Below are 5,861 nucleotides of genomic sequence, written 5' to 3'. Positions count from 1 at the left end.
GTGGTCTGTACTACCCTGGCTGGTGTATAGGAATCCCTATTGCTATCTGTCTTTACCAACATGAGAATGTATAGTACTTGTAATTGTATCTCTTCTAGGAGTAGTGGCAGCCCATTGTGGTTTCACTCAGGGAGGAATTGGGTGTAACCAGTGGTCAAAGTCAAGGTTCCAGGGGTATCCTGTCATTTGGAGCTTGATGGAGTTACTACACTAATCCAGTAATATTAGCGACTTGATAGTTCTAAGTTTTAAAATACTATACTTCCGCTGAAACAGTCACAGATAAACAGCGAATGTGCTGTCACATTTTTTTTCCTGTGAGTACCTACTACAGAGGCATTGTTTATGAAAATAAGGAGGTATGTGCGTGAATGTTTTTAGGAAGGAGATAATTCAGTGCAGAAGGAGAGATAGAGAAAGCAAGAAGAAGGAAGGAAAGAAGGAAGGGAAGAAGGAAGGAAGGGAAGGAAGGAAGGAAGGAAGGAAGGAAGGAAGGAAGAAGGGAGGCAGGGAGGCAGAGGGAAGGAAGGAAGGAAGAAAGGAAGGAAGGAGGAAGGGAGGCAGGGAGGCAGAGGGAAGGAAGGAAGGAAGAAAGGAAGGAAGGAGGAAGGGAGGAAGGAAGGAAGGAAGGAAGGAAGGAAGGAAGGAAGGAGGAAGGAAGGAAGGAAGGAAAGAAGGAAGGAAGGAAGGAAGGAAGAAGGGAGGAAGGAAGGAAGGAAGAAAACAAGAGAAAGAAAATGTAATTTCCATTCTTTTCCTTGCCTCCCTGCCCTTTATTTTTAACAACAAATTTTCCTCAGAGGAATAATAGTATCACGTAAGAAAATTCTTTAAATTGTGCTTGCTAATATAATTAAACATTGAATAGAGGAGGTGAGAGGAAGTGAAGTGTGCCTGTGTATAAGGTTTAGAAGATATGGCTGCTCCTGCGGGGTGTGCAGAGATGGGCATGTGTGCCTTTTTCGAGGTTCTAAGACACAGTGACACGGCCAAAAGATTTTGATGACAAAGAATTGTTAAATACACTTTTCAAAACATCTTGTTTCCGTATCAAGAAAAGTAAAGCACCTGACGTCAAAGGAAAATTCCAGCTCCGCAACAAATTCTGTTAGAAAATGCTAAACGCTAACCTAGCTTGCAGCACAGTGTTGTAAACCTAAGATTTGATATGCTCATCATCGCTAGGACAAGCTAACTATACATTTTTATATTTGCTGTAAGACATTATATAAAGGAAACGACTCCCATGAAGAAAATTACTGGCAAAATGCAACCAGGTAAACTCAACAAGAACATATGCTTTTAGCGATAAAATCGTGGCATTTTTTTCATGTAAATCATATGAGATATTTAGAAGGATTTAATCAGAGTAGACCTTGTTGTGCTAAGCGTTGGCATTCAAATGTGGTCATAATCTTACGTAACACCACATTGACAAAAAGACCGCCGGTCACACTCTCTTCTTTAATTGCCTGCCGAGTCAGCCTGAAATCTATGCTCCAATAAAAATGCATTTCAATTAATTACACACTTTATTTATTTATGCACACAGCAATCACTGTGGTTTATGAAGAGAGAAGGAAGAAAAAAGAAGCCCGAACTCACTAGCTTGTTCTCAAACTTCTAAAAATCTCTGTACTGGATGTTGTTCTGTCATATGTGCCAGAGATAAAATATCTTCGAAAAACATACTTAAAATAAGTTGATATTTAGTGAGTAGCTGAAAATGCAAAACATTGTCTTGGAATAAAGCCACTCCCAAACTGGTGTAACCTTGACATCAGTCTTATCAAACGATCAAAATCAAACAATGCCAAAAGCTAAAAATCATAACAAAACTTGTAATAAATAAGTGGTTCTCCATATGAAAGCTGACCTAGGGGGACCTGGGGGGCTCAGTCAGTTGAGCATCTGACTCTTGATCTTGGCTCAGGTCATGATCTCAATGGTTTGTGAGTTCGAACCCTGCTTTGGGCTCTGCACTGACAGTGTGGAGCCTGCTTGGGATTCTCTCCCTCTCTCTCTGCCCCTACCCCACTCATGCTCTCTCTCTCAAAATAAATGAATAAAATTAAAAAAAAGAAAGCTTATCTAACTTGAAAATAGTTTTGTACAGCATTTTAAAGTAATTTTTTTTTAATATTTATTTTTGAGAGAGAGACAGAGACCCAGAGAGTACAAGCAGGGAAGAGGCAGAGAGAGACACACACACAAATCCGAAGCAGGCTCCAGGCTCTGAGCTGTCAGCACAGAGCCTGAGGCGGGGCTCGAACCCACAAACCATGCGATCATGACCTGAGTCGAAGTTGGATGCTTAACCAGCTGAGCCCCCCAGGCACCCCTCTTTTGCACAGCATTTTAAAAATAGTGTGCATAAAACATGTCATAATGCATATATTTGCATGTTTTTAAACTCTTTGCCGGTGTGCACATGCACACACACACACACACACACACACACACAATCACTAGCATCTGTGAGCCAGACAAAATCTGACTTGAGGCTTAGCTGTGGGATGCACCGACCGCGATGGGCTCTCCATTTATCTGCTTCCGCAGGATTTCACCTGTGCTTTCACGTGCTTCGGTGTAACACAGAAGAGGCACACTCGTGTGCCTCCCAAGGTGAATGTTTGCATAGGTCACGAGGTAAGTCATATGAGATTTCAGTAAATGCCGAACATCATCACCATCATTGTCATTATCTTGCTGTGTGGCTGCTATCCTCGTGATTACGAGTTGTTAAGGATAGACTTGTTATCTTGGAAGACAGTCTACCAAAAAATACCTTCTACTAGGTATTTTATTATCCCAGGAATGGCCCCTACAGGACAGAGATACACAGCTTTCTCTCGTCTGTTTCCTTCCCACCATCAGACTGGGGAGAAAATATTTATAGACTTGAGCTTGCCGTGGAGGAGTGATATTAATATTAAGTGCATGGTGAAAAGACCACATTTTGAGAAGGAACGTCAGCTCTGTGAAGAGTTTATTTTTGCAACTTGTCTCCAGTTAAAATCATATGACATCTTGCAGCCTAGTCTGATGTTCTAGGGGAAGGAACAGGAGCCGGTTTCAGTGGTGGGGTAATCCTGCTTTCCTGTGAATTCATGCCTAGAACTGAGCTGCGTAGCAACGTCGTGGTCCTGAGCCTGGTGGAAGGCAAGACACCTCTAGAACCAGGTAACTGAGGGTTACCAGTCTGTCATCTATATGTCTTAGTGTAACATACAATGCACAAAAAAAAATAAATAAATAAATAAATAAATAAATAAATAAATAAAGTGGAAGGGCACCTGGGTGGCTCAGTCAGTTAAGCATCCGACTTCGGCTCAGGTCATGATCTCACAGTTCCTGGATTCGAGCCCTGCATGGGGCTCTGGGCGGACAGCTCAGAGCCTGGAGCCTGCTTGGGATTCTGTGTCTCCCTCGCTCTCAGCCCCTCCCCTGCTCCTACATGCTTTCTCTCTCTCTCAAAAATAAATACGCACTAAAACAATTTAAAAAAAAAAGGAAACTGGGTAACATATAATCATACTAGATTAGAAATAAATATAAAATGAGTACAGCCTCCAACACCCTAGGAGTTCCCATTGGATCGCTTTCCATCCACAGCCACATCGCAGCACAGGGAACTACCTTCCTGAACTTTCTGAGAGCGCCTTCCTCGCTTTCCTTTTTAAGGCAGCCTATCATATGCTTCCTTGAACAGCATGTTTAATGATTGCTCTTTGCATCCTACAACTTGTATCACACTTCATGTGTTCTTTTGTCCCCTGCTCCTTCACACAAAATTCTCACTGCCGCGCAATTGATGACTGTGTACAGGGTGGTAACCTCCTCACGGTCACTTCCGTAGAAAATTCGGCTACATGAACGTTACCCAAGGTATTGATCGAGCCACTTTTTGACAGACACTTTTCATCTTCTTCCTTCTTTTTAACTACCGTGCCATGCTGTGCTTATACCTCAGGCACACACAAGTGGACTCTTTGGGGACATTTATCCAAGCATGGAACACTAGGGCCTTTGTAGTCAACACTCGCAAATGCTGCCAAAGTGGATTCCAAGTGGCAGGTGCCAATTAACCTTCCCCTTTGAAACATATGGAAGTTTCTGTTGCTGAAATTCTGTTCGTTTTGTCTTGTTTTTGTTTTTGCTATGTTCTGACTTTGAAATTTTGGGCCACCAGATTGTTTCTAATTGCTGCTCGCCGGGGTTTTAAACAACATTTTTCTTGATACTAAAATGTTTCTTATTGGGTGGCTGGGTGGCTCAGTCGATTTGGCCTCTCACTCTTGACTTCAGCTCAGGTCATGGTCTCACGATTCGTGAGATCGAGCCCCGCGTCGGGCTCCGCACAGATAGTGTGGACCTGCTTGGGATTCTATCCGTCCCTCTCTTTCTGCCCTTTCGTCTCTCTTTCTCTCTCTCTCTCTCTCTCTCTCTCTCTCTGTCTCTCTAAAAATAAATAAATAAACATTTAAAAAATAAAAAGTCAATAAAATGTTTCTTATTAAGCAACCTTCACATACACATAAGGAACCTGAGGTCCTCATGATCTAAAATATATTATCTTCTACAATCATTATAATTTTGACTTAAGTAATTAAGTTTTTAATCTCCTGAATCTGATTGTTGTGTATGGGCAGGAGTCTTATTTTTTTGTTTCTTGTTTTTTTTGTTTTGTTTTGTTTTTTTTTTTTTTGTTTTAACATCTGAGAAGTCTATCAGCTTATTGTCCAACCAACACTTACTGAAATGACCGTTCTTCTCATCCGGCTCCATAGAGGCATCTCAGCCACACATCAAGTGTCGGCTCAGGGAGCTATTTATGGGCTTTGTGTCCTGTCTCATCTGTCTCTGTCGCTCTCTGCACTACAATCATGCTGTGTTAATTATATTAGCTTTATTTTCACTCTCACTAGCTGATTGAGCAAGGCTTTCTGCTTTATTCTTTTTCATCAAGTGTGTCTAAACTCCCCTTGCTCTCTTCATTTCCATGTGAATTTTAGAATAAGCTTGTTAATTCTCATGAAATACTCTGTTGGAGAATTTGATTGAAGTTGGGTTAAATCTACAATTCAATTTTTCAGATGATTGATGCCTTTGATACATTCAGCCTTACAATCCCACAGAACATTGTATACCTCTCAGCATCCATAGGTCTTTAATTTTGCCCAGCATAATTTTGCCACAAAGTCTTGGGTACAGTTTATGACACGTATTCTTAGGTACTTTAAAATCCCATTAATTTATGTCTCGGCGTTTTAGCAATAACCCTTTGTATTACTTTGCTTTGGTCACTCCAGGGATTATAGTCTACATTCTTACCTTTTTAGTTTACTTAGAGTGAATTATGTACCATTTCCCATAAGATGCAAAAACCTTGAAATTATATAGAATCCATTCATGGTGACTACCATTTCTCATGCAACTGTTAACGTATGTAGTAGCTCTATGTGTCAAAAAGAACTTAAGAGAAAAATCACCTTTCACATTTACCCAGTTCTGATGCTCTCTCTTCCTTTCTGAGGATATAAGTTATTATCTGATATTGTTTTGTCTCAGCCTAAATAACCTTCCTTAGAGCTCTTGTGGTCAACTGGTAACAAATGCACTTATCTGAAAATGTGTTTACTTAACCTTCCTTCTTAAAGGATATTTTCACTGGCTATGGAGCTCTGGGTTGGCAGTTTTGTTTATCTTTTAGCATTGTAAAGATATTGTTTTCCTGTCTTCTGGTCTCCATTGTTTATGACAAGAAGTAATTGATCATTTGTAACATTTCTCCCTGTATGTTTGTGTGTGTGTGTGTGTATACACACACACACACACACATACACACACACACACACACA

The sequence above is a fragment of the Panthera uncia genome, chromosome A2, assembly GCF_023721935.1.
Source record: "Panthera uncia isolate 11264 chromosome A2, Puncia_PCG_1.0, whole genome shotgun sequence".
Taxonomy (NCBI): Eukaryota; Metazoa; Chordata; class Mammalia; order Carnivora; family Felidae; genus Panthera; species Panthera uncia.
Note: the sequence above shows the minus strand (reverse complement) of the source record.